At 40.9% G+C, this 18,845-nt stretch overlaps 2 long non-coding RNA genes across 11 annotated transcripts in view; one reads left to right on the top strand and one right to left on the bottom strand.

Moving 5' to 3' along the window:
* Positions 1–18,845, bottom strand: part of LOC310688733 — a 152,541-nt gene that overhangs the window by 112,238 nt on the left and 21,458 nt on the right. The gene's annotated exons all lie outside the window — the stretch shown is intronic.
* The window catches only part of LOC310688788, a 38,892-nt gene continuing 27,596 nt past the window's right edge, over positions 7,550–18,845 (top strand). For both annotated transcript variants that reach the window (XR_014517183.1, XR_014517184.1), the window contains exons 1-2: positions 7,550–7,610; positions 16,733–16,832. This is a non-coding gene — a long non-coding RNA (uncharacterized lncRNA). The remainder of the gene's footprint in view (positions 7,611–16,732; positions 16,833–18,845) is intronic.

Raw genomic sequence — 18,845 nt, 5'->3', positions numbered from 1 at the left:
ATTCAAAGGCCAATGGCTACATTTTTTAAAGAAAAGCAAATTCCCTAAAAGTGAAATAAATCAAAACAATAATGGGTCTCATTCAATGCATTTTCAGATTAGGGTCACTCTCATTGCGCCTAAATTTGTAGAGCCAACTAGGAGAAACTAGGATCTCAACAAATCCATGCCCCCTCTCTCTAGTGTCTACCCCAGTCTAGTCTGTATAGCTTCTCCACAGCTCTGTACAATCCTGTGAACTTCAGAACTCAGCCAGGATTTGCACGTTGGTTTCTCACATTCAAGTAGATTCTCTAGTCCAGTGTTCATCAAACCATTTTTTTAATGAACCACTTGAAACTGTTAGTCTCAGCAGACCACTATTCTTTTTTTCCTTCTGCAGTTCAAAGCACTACTGTATTTAACTCATAGCTCACAACCTTGCCTATCTAATGCAATGAATATACCCCTTTTTAAGCAAAGTTATGTGAAGTCATTCTCCATTATGAGAGAGAAAAATTAATCAAGTACAGATATTATTAGCAGTTGTACAACCTTTCCACAGATCACCTGAATACAGCTCACAGGTGACTAGTGATCCATGGAACACAGTTCTAGACACTTTACTAGTTTGGGCTTTCCGTGGACATCTTAGCCTCAGGGAACACTTCTCCATGAAAAATATTACTTATCTGAAAAGCAAGACTGGTATTACATCATATGCTGGAAAGGATTTTGTGTACCTGAACTGCCACAGTTTGGCTTAGAATTAAAAACAAGAGAATAATTGGGCGGGGGATGCATTCTGTGTATAATTTAATGCAGAAGACAAAGAAAAATTATTAACATTCAGCTTAGTGCTCCAGTGTGAACTAAATTATGTGGATTTTAAAATACAAAAATGAAGATAAATGAATTTCTCTCTTGCCAGCCATCACACATAAAATAAATGTTTTCCCCTAATATTATTCTTGCTGTTTAGCATGTTTCAGACAAAAATAAGTTATGGTGCTAAAGACCTTCTGAAAGAGCATATTCAGTGTTCTATTTTTCACATTTTTAAAATAATACAAAAATATGACATCAGATCCTTTAATATTCATTCTCAATTTCCATTTGTATATTAGACTGGTTAAAGCAAAGACCAGATCTGTAGCACAAAGGCCATCTATACAATTAATGCAAAAGATAAACAAGTATTAATGTATAGTAAATTCCTACAGTTGTATCCAAAAGAACATCTATGCTGAAAAAGTGGCAAACAGGGTACTGAGATTTTAGCACTGAGAAACACATGACTCATCCTTTGAGCTGCCTAGTTTGGTAATCTAAGACTTTAGACTTACTGGGTTAATGAAACATTTTAGAATGTGTTGTGTGTTAGTTCACCAACTGCTAAATGTGGGAAGCCAGCCCTGCTGCACTTGCAGACCCTTCTGCTCTCTCTGCTGAGATGTGCCCTGAATTTCCACCCCAAAATCCCACCCTGGCAGCATGACTTTTGCTTCCAACAACGAGAGTACATATCACTCCCCAGTCCATGGCTCAATACAGCTGAGGACACAATGGAGGCCCCTCATCACTGGAGTAGTCTCAAGATTATTGTACTGACACAATGCTGTTCTCTCTGTCAAGTACAATGGAGCTAGAGAGCTCCCTTCTACTTGCTGTGACACTGCTTTAACTGCAGCAGTGTAAAGCTAAACATGAACCTTAGAACTGTTTAGTTTACAGTGCAGACATTTTAAATGGGTTAGAATTTCAGATTGACAGCCTGGTATGAATGGCCTCATATAGGAACTATGTATTTCTTTATCCCCATCCATGCTGTCAAAACTGACTCCATGATGTGAACCCCAACTGCCTCTAGGGGTGTACTGTCCATCACTACAGCTGCAGTGAGCTGGCAGTGATTCCCACAAGTATACTGGTTTCAAAAAGTGTTGCCACAATTGTAGATATATCTGCTTAATAACTGCAACTGAATTCATGATTGTGTCAATTCACATGTTCTCCAGTAACCAATGTCATCATGGGCACATGATCATTAATTAGGTTCAGGCTGCATCACATGGAAGTCACTTTGAACATGTAAGCCAGCCATTAAATAGACTGCTCAAATTTTAGAAGATATCCCTCATCACCCCTAGGGAATGGTGAAGGAATGTGAAGCAGCCACCTTCCTAAAGCTAAAGTGTGGTGGGTGGCTTGTCAATAGGAAAGATAGTGGCTTAATCCCATATCTCTTCACCCCACTAAACAAACACTCTCCTTCACAGGCAGCAATCTTAAAAAGAAAAAACCTTTGTTTTTCACCTAACCACAAAGCCTAGCAAGGTAATGCACCATAGAACACACCTGTGGAACAGCTCTTAAACTTTGATCCATGAGAGTGAGCACTTTGAAAGCTCAAAAGCCTTAGACAAAGAAGACAGAGTTGTCATGGTATGAAGGCACAAAACAGCCATGTGCCTTGTGAGTTGACAATGAGATAGCTAGTCACATTAAGCAGCTCAGATGGGACTTGGCCTCAAACTGGTCAGCAGCACTCTCTGCTGCTCTAACACCACTTGAAAACAAATGAGCAGATGTCTACAAAAATCAACGATAATGCCAAAACATTGGACACTTTCTAAGTAGGCAAACAGTTAGAGGGCCTTCGGCAAGGTGGTTTTTTGTCTCTCTTTTACATTTTGATGTGTTCTGCTGTTACTTCGTTTTACTGATTGTGTTATCTAATCACAGCTCCAGGCCTACAATGAGGCAGAGTGAGGTGGCTGCCTTGGGCAGCAGATGCTGAGATGCAGGGAGTGGCCAGAGCTGTGTCAGGTGGCCCCTACAACAGCCTGCTGCCCTCAACTATAGTGGAAGACAGTGTCCTTTCAGCAGTACTGGAGTAAGATTAAACTACCAGTCCAGTAGGCTTCTGTATGTGCCCGGGGGGTGGGTGCCATCTTGTCAGACAGCAAAATGTCTTAAGGTGGCCCTGCCTAATCATAACAAGCTCATACCCTAATTACACTGGGGGTAGAGATACATAAATGGAAGAGTTACCATATCCTATACCAGCACAGCCAGGGGGCAGGGAATGTAACTAGGAAAATTCCAAAATGGTAGGGAAATGGCAGACATTCCTCAAGCACCCTTAAACACACTGCCAAAGCCTATGAGTCAGAGGTTGTACCAGTGACAACACTCACATGGCATCCACAAATGGAAGACAGAGTTGTATTCAGCTACCTTTTACTCAGAGTAGACTCACTGAAACAAATGGCCATGACTAACTTTGGTCTATTAATTTTAATGGAACTACTCTGAGTAAAGATTAGTTGACTACAACCCAATGAACTCATGATAATGGGGGCACACACAACCATTCCCCACACAACATGCAATATGATTCCATAGTGCACCCGAAGTTAGAAATCCCAAAAGGTACATACTCTTTAATATAACAATACAAGGTCCAAGTACAATATTAAACATCAGATTGATACCAATGGTCAATCATTGGATTTGTGTACTAGATTTGTGTACTAGAGATCCAAGGTCACATCTTAATAGTCCCTTCCTAAAACATGGGATTCTTCACACCCCCACCCCTCAGTTGAGGAAAATAATGTGTATTTCTTACTATAAGAGATGGTACTCCATTTTACAATATTCAGAGAAACTGGCTGCAGAAATTGAGATCAAATAGGATTTCTGGTATATTGAAATGCTTTTATAATGCCATTAAAAAGCTTGTCTATATTCAGAAGTTCAGACTTCCTGTAAGTTCCCCATATGCTCTGCACTGCACTGCACTACAATCTACCTGCCAAGTCAAGCTTCTTCTGATCTCACATCTTCCCTAACTTTCACCACCTCACCAGTGGTGGAGAGCAGGTGGGGGCAGGGCTGGCACACCACCAGGGGGCGTGGCATGCCGCCTGCGGGGGCATGGCACCCAGCATGGGCGGGGGGGGCAGCTGCAATGGCACCCCACCGGGATCGTGCTGCCGGGGGTGGTGCACTCCCCCCGCACTCCTCTTCCTCCGCCAGTGCTCCTCATCTTTCCAAGGTGATATTATTATTCATATTCTGAGGCATAACTACATACAAAGAAAATACTTTGACACTGAATAAATCTCTCTCTCTCTCTCTCTCTCTCTCTCTCTCTCTCTCTCTGTATGGATTAAGAGAATTAGTAGCTAACAATTCTATGTAAGAATTTTAATGTTATGCAGGCATACATTTTTATGGGGGGGAAAGCAGAAAACACCTGGAATTATAACATCCTTTATACTACAAGTGTCATATTATGGTTTTTTGCTGATTACGTCAATTTAGTTTTTCACGTATTATTAATAATTCCTCATTACATAAAATTATTACTAAACTGGCAATTAAGTGGATGTGAAAGATCCATATGTTGAAGTGTTCATAACATTTCAATTATGAACTTCATATCAGATGTGTTCCAACATACATTAGTGACAGTAATGAACAAGTTCTTTGCCAAAGGTACCCAAATGAACTCATTCAGCTTTGTAGTGTATCTTATTATTATCGGTCTTGAATTGGTTGATCATCTCCCTTCTGTAGATTTAGAGATATCGGATTTTGTGAAAGAACATTATGAGTTATGTACTACTATGGAAAAGTAAACACCCAAAGTTTTTTGCGTATTTGCATGTACTGAAATGAATTTTGTGAATGTTCCAAATTGCTAAATACTCTTGTCATGTAAAAACCTCAAAAAGAGGGTTGAATAAAGACAAATGAGTTGCCTGGAATAAGTTGAACTATTTATACAGCCATTCTGACATGCAAATCCACTGAAAATATGAACTTGTGTTGACTGCACCCAGGCAAACAGTCTTTGGAACTGATCCCAAAACACGGCCATTTCTCACGTTTCCTGCCCTTTGAAAGCTTGTTTCTCCATTCTTTATACATTTCCTAACCGTTAAAGTTTCCTGGTGTAAGGAAATCTACATGTTCTTTCCTTTAGTTTAACATCTTTATTCCTGCTCTGTCTTTGCTGACCACTTAGATTAACTGTCCCATTCTCTCGTGGATGTTCTATAAATCAAACACTTTATTGTACATTTCAAAGGCAAACAGAGGAGATGAGGGAAGAAAAAAGTAATCTGGTGAGCAACCAACCATTTTGTAGTTTATAAAACTCCTCCCTGTCTTTGCAGAACATCCTCTTTATGAAAGGAAGCAGGGATGCTGCAGGCTAGTCGGCAGTTTTACAGATACAGACTAATGCCTGTAAAAGATTTCTCTTGGACATTAGGGTGGTAGCTTGACCTTTCTTGACTATTCTTAATTTTCCACACAGACCCTTTGGATAGGCCTATTTTGGGACATAGATATTCAGCCCATCAACTTGGCATTGGTACTATTATTTGGTGTCATTCTTTACTACATTATGTAGAATTTGTCTGTTAGAAAAATGCCTCAATCTCTGTCTGTTCATGGAAAATATGTGAAGAATCCCACTGTTCATATTTTTATAGATAGCTTCTGAGGCTGAAATACAAAATCTGGGATTTAATCCAAGATCTCCTAGGCCCACATCCAGCACCAAACTGATACTTACTGGTGCCAAAATTGGGAAGTTCAAAGAAGGACTCTGGGCATGCAGAAAAAGACCTAACTCTGACAGGCTTCTTTCTGTATGCCCTGGGTGACTGTGGACTCCACAATCTGCTCCAGAGTTCCAGTAGAGTGGATAGTCACAACAGATTTCTTCTTAAAGGAAACATACAAACTAGCCATTAGACTGTTATCTGGTGTAGACAGGAGAACTTAGGCAGATTCATAAATAAGGAAGGGAAAACTAAATGAGAAATTTAGACTGAGAAAAGACTGAGGGGGTAATTTTAAATAACTATGGGAATACATTACAATAGAGCTGGAGAAGGTTCAGCAAAGGACAGCAAAAAAGATTAAGAGGTTAGAGCAACTCCCCTATGAAGAAAGGTTACAACGTTTGGGGCTTTTTAGTTTAGAAAAATGCTAAGGGGGTATGATTGAGGTGCAGCATTTATAAACATGGCAGAAGAAAAACTCTAGGTTGGATCCAGTCTTCACCTTCCATTAACAGAAAGGCTTTTTCCATCCATGGAAAGCTTTTGATCAAGCAGAGGAATCCTACTGTGGGAAGAGAGGCAACTCTTGCCTATTCTCCCTTCCTCCTCCAACACCCAGCTCACATCCAGAGGATTTAGTGTGGGAAATGAATAAAAGATGCCTTCCTCCCCTCTATTGGGAGGAGTGTTCCCCAAGCAGAACTCTACTTAGAGGGTATTCCTGCCTAAGGAAGCAAAGTCTGAATCTAAGGCATTATCATTGAGCAGAAAAATATTCTGACTCTGGAACTATTTCATATTCTTATTTCTATTTTTATGGAATTCCTCCTTCTGCTATGAAGAGCACCCAACATTTCTGTATTATATTTCTCTAATTGTATTAATCATAATGTGGACTGTTTGATTATCTCCCACAAGGTGATAAAATGTGCCTTTTGGCAGTTGTGACGACAGATTTTGTTGCACAATACAACATTAATACAAATAGTTACATTACCATATGAATGGAATGGAGGGTGTAGGTAAGAAATGAATTTCAGGAAGAGAAAGTGAGGCAAACTCCCACAGCTTGAATTCAAAGAGACACCTCCGCTTTCTGTTCCTTAGTTATGTTTCTGCTATGTTCATTTGAAATATTTATATATTATGTATTATTTACATTTCAGTTCTTCACTGCATAATAATGCACTTTTAGCAAAAGTGCTGTTTGTTTGCATTAACTCTTGGAACCATCACAATATGACATATTTATGTTTTTGTTCGTTGCCTAAGGAAATTACTGGAGAAAAATACAAAAGCAAACTTTGCCTGTATTTGCCAGAATAAGCATATTTGTTTGAGAAATAAGGTTGGCAGAATGAATGGCCATGCATGTCTGATGCTGAAGTAAAGCACATTTGTGCCTAATTCATTGGAGAAATTGTTCAAGAACAGTTCATCTGTGTGGAAAATACAAGCCTTGTAATGCTGCCAAGATCAGTGAGACCTTTGGTGATCAGCTAAGTAAATATTAGTCATGCAAGTTAGAACTGCCCTAGAGTGACTTTAACTCACACAATGAACCTCTCTAACATTGCAGGCTATTCTGGAGGGAATACGGTACATTAAATATCCTTGTTTGGTCTAATTCCTTTACTCCTCCACTATTTTTCTTCTCCCATTGACCTATGCCACTTAGTTTGCATTTAGTGCATGCTGCATTTAGTGTGTGCTTTCCTAAGGCGCATGCTATATTTTCGGATAGAGGACACTGGATATATATTTTTTCATAGTCCCGCTTATTCAAGTAACATTTGAAATGTCAGTGTGACCTGTTCAACATTCTAACAAAAGATTACTAAATTTTACATGGAAAAATAACTGTAATAGGCACTTTATTTTAAATTACTTGGGCACAAAATGAGAACAGCATATCTATGAAAAGCTCTCCAGCTGTAACATTCCAAAGTTGCTGCCACATGAATGGCCACAATCGCATAGAGAATCTCCACACAGCTGTCACCAGGAATGTGTAGTGGTGGCCTGAAAACTCTTAGAGTGACAGAGGTAATCTGTGTGCTATGACTTGCCATATGTTACAACTGAAGTGTGAGTGATGAACTTGCCATAGGGATGCTGCTTCTGGTGGCATCCTCCTGGGCAGATTAATGCTAAACTATGCATACAGGGAATGCTCTTTGAGGTTGATGAAAAATTGTCAACATTGTTATTAATATTTAAATGGCAGTGAAGTTGAACTTGCACACCAACCAAAATCAACTGTTCATTAAAAATCTGGATGAAACTGATTCTGGGCTGTCCTATGATGAGATGGTCTGAACCTGAAGTTTGGGCTGCCCTGCAATGAGGTGGTCTGGACCTGATTTCAACTCTTTATAGTGCCTTTTGTTTCTTTATGAATTTTGAACGAATTATTAACACTTTTACATTACTATCTTTGGCCGTTGTGTTCTTGACCCTTCATCCAAGAGCCTGCAAATGGTTTCAGTAATACAGGAGAAGTTAAATGACTTGGCCTCCCTGCCACCACCCCCCCACACACACACACAAATGCTAACTGTAAGCTTATCTCTACAATTATAAAAGCAGGTGATTTGGAGGTGAGGCATGTAAGGCAATGCAGTTATATAGGGCATTACATATGCACCTACTGTTCCAGGGGAAAATACCCTATTATTTTCATACGAATTTTAAACATGCAGTTTTAAAAATCCTCATTTATCAAATCTACTTCCCCAGTAATATTCCAGTTCAGCTATGAGTACACATAGCAACTCAATTTCATATCTAAATTAAATTTCATAGTGAATTGCCTGGCAGGCCGAGAATAAATTAAATAAAAATATGTTGTCACATTCTTTTGCCCATCTATGATTATAATTCCTTCCCAACCTAGTGCCCCCCAGATGTTGTTCGATTACAACAGGAATGTCCAAAGTCCGCTTTGGGGGCCTAATCCGGCCTACCGGTTGATTTAATCGGACCCAACAACTCCAATCCTAAAAAAAGGTTAACAACTTTGGTTAGCCCTTCTGGCCCTCTTTGAAAAAAGTTTGGACACCACTGGATTACAATTTCCATCAGCCCCAGTTACCATAGCCAATAAACTGGGATGGTGGGAGTTGTAGTCCAATATTATCTAGAGGTCACCAGCTTGGGGAAGGCAGGATACATACTTGTTAGTCATTATATTTAGTTGTTATATGTCTCTGTGTTCTTTACATTGTATGTGCCATATCAGAGGCTTTCAAGGTGGCTCATAGTTAAGCATTTCGACTTTCCCACAAATACTGTGCATTGTTCATGTCATTATGTAAAAAGTATTAAGCTAGGATAAACAGGTGGTGTTGCTATTCCTCCAGGGGCCTCCAGCTCCTGAGTCTGGCACTGCTCCAGCAGCTTCTGGTAGCCGAGGGCGCCACTCGCCGCCGCCATCACCACCACTGGCATCTTCACACCCGCTCCAACCCAGGCCAGCAGGCAGTGGGATGTGTCCCCCAAGGTGGGCAGGCAGGCGCTCTCACCAGTCTCCCTCAGCTTCCGCTTCCAGCCCAGAGAAGCATCTTGACTTTTAACACAACTACCATATAGCAGGAAAGCTGTCAGACCATCCTGGGCTCTTCTCTACAAATAATGAGTTTACTACAAACCAAATTGGACAGCAGTCTGATTTACATGGTCATCATGTGTTACGGTATTTCAAGTAAGCTTTGTCTGCTACCCAATCTAAAAATCAGCAAGCTGCTGTTTCAACTCTTTCTACTAGAGCATTCATCCACTTCAAAGTTAAAGCTAGTTCTTTAAATTAAAGTCTCTCCTTTCCAGATTTATTTCTCATTGACTCTATAATTATATAATTAAAGCTAATATAAGTAATTTAAACATTTAATTTATTTAATGGCATTGAGGAAAGTGTTTAAGGTCAAAGGAGACCTAAGGTCTTGGAGTCTAGCTGAAGTCATGATTCATGAGTGAATTTTCAAGCAGTGATTCTAGTTAGTTAGGTGTCATTGCAAGGCTAATGATCAAAGGTCTTAAAGAGACAGCAGCAGTCACTTTGCTCTGCTATTCAGAATTGTGTGAGAGTTAATATATGTTTAAGAGCAGCAGAACTTGAAGTATTTCTACCATACAATAGGGCACATAGGAGGACATTTAAGCCTCACCCCTTCTCACTTACCCAAATTCATTTAAACAGTTCTAGGTATTATATTAAAAAGCTTTTTGTAAAAAAGGAAAAAAATACTGAATTGAGCTTTGGCAGGATATTTGCATAAATACTGGGGCTATAATCTTTCGCTAATTACGCTGCGATCCAAAACATACTTAACTAAGAGTAAATCCCAGGGACTAACTTCTGAGAATCATAGAACCATAGAATTTTAGAGTTGAAAGGGACCTTGAGGGTCATATAGTCCAACCTCCTGCAGTGTTGAAATATTTTGCCCAACAAGCAGCTCAAACACACACACACACAACTCTGAAATTAAGAATCTTATGCTCTACCGGCTGAGGTATCCCAGCTGTCGAAGATACACATATTTGTATTTCCAATGCTCTGTATTTTGAAGTTTTGAATGTCTGCTGTGTGTCACTTTGGGCACAGCCAATTGTGGAAAAGCAGCATATAAATAAAATCAATCAGTTAGTCACAGGTATCAGCCAATCAGTGCTGGATTCAGACACATACTTCTAACTTCCAGAACTTCCCGCCCTGAACTCAGCCCTAAAAAGTACATATATGAATGAAATATAATGAGTGCACTTTTAAAGCAATCTTACTACCAAAAATATGTAGGTCTGCAGTACCCTGAGATAGTCCTTGCTATAACATGTGCATTCATCATCTAAAAAGCACAGAATGCATGCTTTTCCCCCTGAAAGCTATTATTTTACTGATGCACAAGTGTATGTAGATCAGATTAACTGATTGACTAATCCTCATGCAATTGATTAACATTTCTTTAATCAGGTGACAGAGCCAATGAATATGCATAAATTTGTGCCACTTGATGCAGAAAGAAATTAGTCCTAAGTGCCTTCCTCTATCTCATGCAGAGATTGTGTTTCAAGTTGCTTCATTACAAGCTAAGAATAGTGATAAAGTTCAAAAATGCAGATACGATGCAGAAGACATGTTAGGAAGTTTTTTAATTAATTTAATAAATAATAATAATCACTGAAAAATGTAGTCTCTACCAAGATCCGGACCCTTGAATCAACTTAGATTATTATACAAAAGGGTGCTGTCATGTTCTGAGGATTATGGGTGTCTACATATGAATACCATCGGGTCTGCTTAACCGTCTGACTGTATGAGCCATTTTAAGTAAAAGAAAAACCTACAGCTCCAAAAATGATTCTGAAATAGCATTTATTCCACGCTCCAAAATGTTTCCCCTTCCCAACAAGCATCTATTCCCTCATGTTTGATTGGAGCTACAGTCAATTTGTTCTCATCCAACTCATTAGTCAGATGCTGAATAAGTAATAATACTACGGGGCCAGTTTTTGATGAAAATAAGATCTAAAGGCTAAATGTTATCAGTGTTTCAATAATGGTGCTATCTTCTTAGTAGCTTGTTTAAACAGGACATTTTAAAAAAATGAACCTTCTGAGTAGTCTTGTGCGACAGGCGCGACGGCACTTTTTCCTCTCACACCGGTGGACCACTCAGATAAATTACGCCCCTCCTTACTGAACAACCCTTTCCCCAAAGGTTTCTTTTCCTTTCCTCTTAAAATTGTAGCTCAGAGTATCCTGCAGAGGGGACCTCTATGAGGGGATGACTAGTAAGTTTTCTTTAAATAAACAATAAAAATTTATTTAAGGCAAGATAGTATATAACACACATGGATTATACTTAGGTTACTTCAAGAATACAGTGCGATTTTTACTTTATTCGTCCTCAGTGGTTTTTCAGTTATAGGTTTGGTTCCTTTATACAGTGATACTTTCTTTCAGTTATCCTTCCCCTTTAACACTCTTCCTCCTGAGGTACTTTAAGTAATAGAGCAAAGAGCTCTCCACACCCCCTCCCTTTACAGTGGTACCTCGGGTTACACAGGCTTCAGGTTACAGACTCCGCTAACCCAGAAATAGTATCTCGGGTTAAGAACTTTGCTTCAGGATGAGAACAGAAATCATGCAGTGGTGGCGCAGCGGCAGCAGGAGGCCCCATTAGCTAAAGTGGTGCTTCAGGTTAAGAACAGTTTCAGGTTAAGAACGGACCTCCGGAATGAATTAAGTACTTAACCCGAGGTACCACTGTACTGGGTTTGGGAGTTTCTTCTTTTCCTTAGGCTCAACCTCTGCCTCCCAGTAAAATTTTGGTCTATTCCTCCTACAGGACACCACACTCTGTCCTTCACAATGCGCTCAGAGTGAATGTTTCTACCCAGAACCAACTTTTTCTCCCATTCTCTCTTGATACCTCAAAATGTCTCCCTATCTCCTAACCTCTCCAACCTCAATTCCAACCCTCCAAAACCAACCCCCAATTCCTGTCTCTCCTCAAATCCTCTCCTTTTAAACTCTCCCTCCTGGAACCACAGCCAATCAGAGGATGCCGTTCATTAAGCATTTGCCGGCAGGGGAAGAAAAAGAAACACTTGGTCCAGCAAAACGAACTTTTCCATCACAGTCATGATGTCTGAGCCTCATGCAGAGGTCTTTCAAGTGACAATAGGATATTCTTTATTCAATGATACTTCAGTTATGGCTTGATGACAGAAGCATATTACTTTGGGCTTGAATTAGAATATATCATCTGTGTTGCTTCATTTATTAGTCTAACATTTCATAGTGAGGAAGGATGCAAATGAATTTGGGGAAACTATTAGAAGCTGGAATAATCACTGGACTAATTAATATGTCTTAGCTACTGATTTTTAGAGGGACGCGGGGGGCGCTGTGGGTTAAACCACAGAGTCTAGGACTTGCCGATCAGGTCGGCGGTTCGAATCCCCGCGACGGGGTGAGCTCCCGTTGCTCGGTCCCTGCTCCTGCCAACCTAGCAGTTCAAAAGCACGTCAAAATGCAAGTAGATATATGGGTATCGCTCTGGCGGGAAGGTAAACGGCGTTTCCGTGCGCTGCTCTGGTTTGCCAGAAGCGGCTTAGTCATGCTGGCCACATGACCCGGAAGCTGTACGCTGGCTCCCTCGGCCAATAAAGCGAGATGAGTGCCGCAACCCCAGAGTCGGCCACGACTGGACGTAATGGTCAGGGGTTCCTTTACCTTTACTAATTTTTAGAGCTGCACAAGGAATGAGTCAGAAGAACCATCAAAGTGTGTGTGTGTGTGTGTGTGTGTGTGTGTGTGTGTGTACACACACAGATACACACACACACACACACACACACACACACACACACACAAAACCATATTTAATCCTTTTGTCTGGTTAGTTCAACATACCACACCTCTTCCACTGAACTAGCCATGTTTGGAGTCTCAGTAATCAATAAATGATCCCCAAACTACCTTTCCTGGGCTCTTGGTAAATGAAGCCTTGAAGCCAACAATCTTGATCAACTATTTCAGTTCACTTGAGGTCCCCCCCATGTCGCAGGGTTTGTTACTTGGTTCAGCATCAGGGCAGATTTCATGGCTACCATGGGATTGGCCCAACATGTCATCATCCCAATGCATGTGGCAATCTACACTCTGGACCTTGTTTTCTCAACTGGGCATGAAGAGAGTGATCTGAAAGTTGGGGATGTTTACATCAGTCTCTTGTCATGGTCAGATATTACTTCCTGTTAAGATTTAGGCTTCCAGCACTTTTACCCTCTGCAGAGGTAGGGGACTTACTAGGATGGTCTGCCCTCAGAGGCTGATAGATCCAATGGGTCTCCAAAATGCTCTCGGGGATTTGTCTGGATGCTATGACACTCCTGTCAAAGGCCTGGCCAACCTCTGGAACATCCAATGATTCAGGCCATTGACTCTATTGCTCCTGAGCACCCTTCTCCAGCTTCATGGAGCACGCTTAACTCAACAGTATACTCCAGAACTTAGGGTAATGAGACAAGCTGGAAGACAGCTTGAATGCAACTGGAGGAAACCCCAGTCAAATACAACTGAGCTCTGGTGAGGGTTCATCATCAAGCCTACTTAGTGGCAGTGAAGGCAGCAAAGAAGGTATACTTTGCTGCTTTCATTATATCCTCACTATGCTGTCCAGCAGAGCTTTTACAGGTATTACAGGGCCTTTAACAGTCTTGATCTATGGATGTGGTAGAACCAACACTAACTGTTTGCTGTTGTTGTTGTTGTTAATTGTTATCATTGTTGTTATTGGTTTCTATTGATTTATTGGTTTGTTGCTTGTATGTGACATTTTGTTTTAAATGTTTGATATATATTTTTAATATGTTGTAAGCTGCTCAGAGTGGCTGGGGAAACCCAGCCAGATGGGCAAGATGTAAATTAAATTGTTGTTGTTATTGTTGTTGTTATTTGATGTGACTTGTATGCAAAGCACTTTGAAGACAAAATTGCTTGCATCCACTGAGATCTTGACTCCACTGTTACATCAGATGAATCTTGAGGTGTCCAGAGCACTGTCTAGTCCTGTTATGTTGGATGAGTTTGTTAGTAAGGCTCAAGGACATGGGCAAGGTGCTTGGATTGGTCAGGACGATCATTTGTGCTCTTGTCCTTGTCCCTCTTGGCTGCTAAAAACTAGCAGGGAGGGGACAGCTGGCTAGGCCAGGGAAGTGATTAATGCTTCCCTGCGAGAGGGGGTAGTCCAGAGCTTTCCAAACTGTGTTGTAACACATTACGTAGTGTGTCAACTGCAGTGTATAGGTGTGTCACGCAAACACTCCCCACGCTCCTCCGGGGCTGGAAAGGGGTTAGTTTAACCTCAGAAAAACTGAATTAGTGTGTCATGAAATGATGCACGTCTAAAAAATGTGTCACCCACATGAAAAGTTTGGAAAGCTCTGGGGTCAGCCCTGCCTGCTTGAAGGAGGAAGTGGTAAAACCACTCCTTAAGAAACCCTCCCTGCATTTGGCCAGTTGCCAATCTGCCCTTCTTGGGCAAGGTTCTTAAGCAAGCAATATTGCAGGAAACTGATGTTCTAGATCCATTCCATTTCAATTGGAGTTTAGGCCCAGTTTTGGCACAGAAACTGCTTTGGGCACCCTGTATGGTTTAAATGCCTCAGAAAATATGATCCCAGTACAGAATACATTGCCCACTATACCTAGGGATGGCCAAATAAAAGAAGGGCTTCCTAATGTGCATAAGAGAGATAGTCAGCAGGTGTAACTTGTATGACAAATTCATCTACTGAAATTCCTCTTCTGTGCAAAAATTAAAGGTGCAAGAGCCTTGTGAAGTTCTTCACCTGACCACCCTAGCTACTCCAGTGTGATGACACAAAGCACAATATTACTAGCAGTACGTTGAGAAACTGGTGGAAAAGTTTAGGACATAACTATCCACAGACAGTAGTCCTAGTGAGTAAATATAGTTTACACCAAGATCTATAGATGATGGTGATGCTGTCTGCCAGGAGCTGACTGCTGTCTCAAGCTAGCAAGAAGATAGGAAAAGTACTTTTTGTCCTGTTTGCATTAGACACAAAACCCACAATACATAAAGATGCTACTTTTCTAGCCAATCTTGTTCCTTGCCTGATATGCTGCTTATGTAATTCTAAGTATTTAGTGTTGGTTTTTAATGTGCTTATCCAAAGCATTAATTCCTATCTAATTAATTTGCAGCTAAATAGTTGACATGTTTGATTTGAGAGGATACTGGAGGAGGATGGCAACACCTCTGGCCATGCAGCAAACTAGCAAAAATGAACCTTTTCACACACACACACCAAATCTAAACTGACAACTAAAAACCTCTTAGTTGCTCCCAATGCCTAATCCAATTTTTGGTTCAGGGGCAAATAGTGTAAAAAATAAAAAGGATGCATACAGCTAAGGAGAGTGCCCTTCTTTCCTTTCCTTTAAAGGATAAATTAGGGCATGTCCCCCACCCTTTTGCTGGAACTATTTATCTTCATGCCCTTTAGGCAAGAATCGCTTCTTAGTTTGGACTGCATGACTGCGATTATGCATAACTACAGAGTTAAACATTATGATGAGACACATAATTTATTTCTTCAGTAATTTTTGTGAGAGAGAGAGAGTGAGTGAGTGAGAGAGAACAAGAACTATTGCAAGCTCCTGGAGTTTGCAGCCTGCAAATTCTCTCTCTCTCTCTTTCCTATTGACCACTTGTTAAATCTTTTTGTTTGTTTCCCGCCATTCCCCAGGGACCGGCAGACAGACAGCCTTGCCAGATTCATTTTCTGATCAAAGCTGTTTGATTTGGTCAATTTTGCCACATTGGAGACGTTCTCTATTACAGAGATAAATAGCCTTGGGCTAACTGTCAACGAAAACTTGTAAGCTAATAAATTATTCCAATTTCTTCCTGCGGATTTCTCTGGAGACAGCCCTAGGAAATACACTTTTTGATTAGTAAATTTCTCTGTGTGTGTGTCTGGACATTCAAATGTGTCGACTTTGATTAGCACCATTGCTTTTCAAGTAGACGCTGGCTGAGGGGCTGTCAGTTGCAGGCAGCCCTGATGCATAATGCATCAACTGGGCCCGGAAACAAGGAGCCTCATCCAAGGCTAGAAAGGCGGGAAAATTGCCCCAACAACCCTTTGCCACCTAGGGAGCTCTCCAAGTTGCAAAGATTTTTTGGCATTGGACAACACAAAACCATTGTGATCAGCTGGAACTGCACCAAGGGTTTGGATGCTCGTCATGGGGCAAACACTTGTATAAGGTGCCCTGAGGAAATTAACAGACCTCAACCAAGCCACTCCTTCCTTTTAAACCAGACTCTGATGCTTCTTGCCTCCCACCTCCATCCCAAGGAGGATCAAATTTCGCTTCACCTCCTACTTGGATTTCCTTTTGTCTGTTGTTTGCCTACTGCAGGTTGTTATAAAAACAATATTTTGGCTATAACAAATCAATCGGTGCGTGTGAACACAAACACACAGATCATTTATCAACGGCAAAATACCCTAAATTATGACCTTTCTAAAACCTATCAGAAGGGCAAGGGAATGCATAACGTAAATTAAACTTTGAAGGGTCAGCGGTTTTTACTTTCACTATTCATCTTTCTTTCACCTTATAGGTTTAAGAACAAGAGTGCTGTGTAATTACATTTCAATGGGGTGCAGCGGTTCATTATTCTCTGCTATACCAATCTACTGCAACATTTCCAATGCAGTCAGGTACGTTTGAGCAGATATTAGTTAGTGTAAGAGCACACTTCCTCTTTTGGACTGATAACATCTTTTAATGCGGAGCAGGGCAATCATCTTCAAAGAACTAGTAGGAAAGGGGAGGGAGGGAAAAGATGGGGAAATATGAAACAAAATCAATGTACCTGTTTATATTTTCTTTCAAAAAGCCAAAGTGCTCTAAGACTTTCTTTCTTTCTCTTTCTTTCTTTCCTTGCTATTATTTGGCTTTTCCAGTCCTTTCCCCTCCTTCCATTTTGTTCTTATGCTGGAGTCTACACCACTGGTAGAGATAGATAACTTCCAATCACAAAGTCAAAAAATGCCAGATTTTTTTGTGTATCTGATGGCATGAATCCAAGAGTGACCCAGGCAATAGCCTTGCAATTTGGCCACCCAGAATTTGCACCGAGCATAGCAGCAAATGAATGATTTGCATGACAAGGCCATAAAGCATCAATTCCTAGAATCAGCTTTGTCCTGTTGAATTCAACAAAACTGATACCTATGAGCTAAAGATCTGTGCTATCAAAGTCTGTTGGAAACACCAGATTAGTTCCTTACCCTTGGCTGGTGAAGCAGTCAGTACTGTATACTTCTAGTTACTGGGCTTGCAAGTCTTAGGGTCAAGCTATGTCAACATATCAAAGCATTTCACCTTAAGTGGCCTGAGGATCCCTGCCTAAATCTGCAACCCTAGACATAGGCTTCATTCATTTTGATGGGAAGGAACATGTTTATAGGTTCACAATCTTAAATTAACTGAATAATAGAGATTCAATGGAGCCTTCATTTCCCACCTACTTTTAATCAAAGTCATAATGTTTTCACTATGGTGACCCATTTCACTATGACCTCTGTAATAAGCTACTGTATTTAGTTTATCCAAATTCCTGATCTTTTATGATCCCTCAGACTTTTGGGGATGTAAACACATAACTGCAGGACCACAGTGTTTGAAAGGACTTAGGAGTCACCAAGCTTCCTGTCCAAAAGCAGCATCTCTTATTAGACAGTTCCTTTTAAAAAGGCAAAGGGCGCTCTCATATAATCTTAGTGCTATATTTTGGAGCTTCAGACAAGGCTGCAGACAAGAAATAATTGTAAAAATCAATCCAGATGGTTAAAGGTAAAGAGCTACGCCAAAAGATACAGAGGAAGGGCAATTGTCCCACATTTGAAGCTAGTTAGTTTATACTGAGCCAGGCCGTTGATCTATCTGACTGGCAGTCTCAAATAGAGGGTCTCAAGTTCCTTTAAATACAGTTGACTCCCCACTTATGTGGGGTTACGTTCTGGGGCCCTGCACGCATAAATGAAATCACGTAAAGTGGGGAGCACCCTCTAAACACTCTTCAAACGCCGTCTCTGCCACTCTCTTTTCAATCCATACCCCAAAATATTGTACTGTATCCAAAAATATCCACAACTAGAAATGACTCTCTGGGGCTGGCAGGAGGCTGCAAGTCATGCAGGCTGCTGCTGCACTATGCCACACATCAGCTCTTAGGCGGAGAAGCTTAACAGCATAAACAAAGCCCTGTGATGCCTCTGTTCTCTCCATAGCTTTGTCCACCCACTTTGGGCTCCAGGGAGGGTCTCTTCATGAGCCACAAGGACTCTCCAGCTCTCTCCCACCATTTCTGGATTTGAATTGTTTATTCCCCGGCATCACACGTATACACAGTCGCACATGAGTAGAACACACATAAATGGGGGGGGGGCTGCAAATCTATATTCAAATACCTATTAAACTGTCTCAAATAATATTCCTGTATTATCCCCAAAGTTTCACTGAGTTCAAAGCATTACTTATCCAGTAAGCATCTTAAATATATTATGGTTCCTCTTGAACAGGAGTGGAGAACCTTTTTCTGTCCAAGGGCCACATTCCCTTCCGATCAACCTTCCAGCGGTGGGTGGGGCCAGAGAGAAGAGCGGGAAGAGCAACTAATATAAATGCTGTCTCCATACGGTAGGCTGCTTTCTACACAAACCCCTCTC

The sequence above is a fragment of the Podarcis liolepis genome, assembly GCF_965112155.1.
Source record: "Podarcis liolepis genome assembly, chromosome: 11".
Classification (NCBI taxonomy): Eukaryota; Metazoa; Chordata; class Lepidosauria; order Squamata; family Lacertidae; genus Podarcis; species Podarcis liolepis.
Note: the sequence above shows the minus strand (reverse complement) of the source record. Positions and strands in the feature narration are given on the sequence as shown.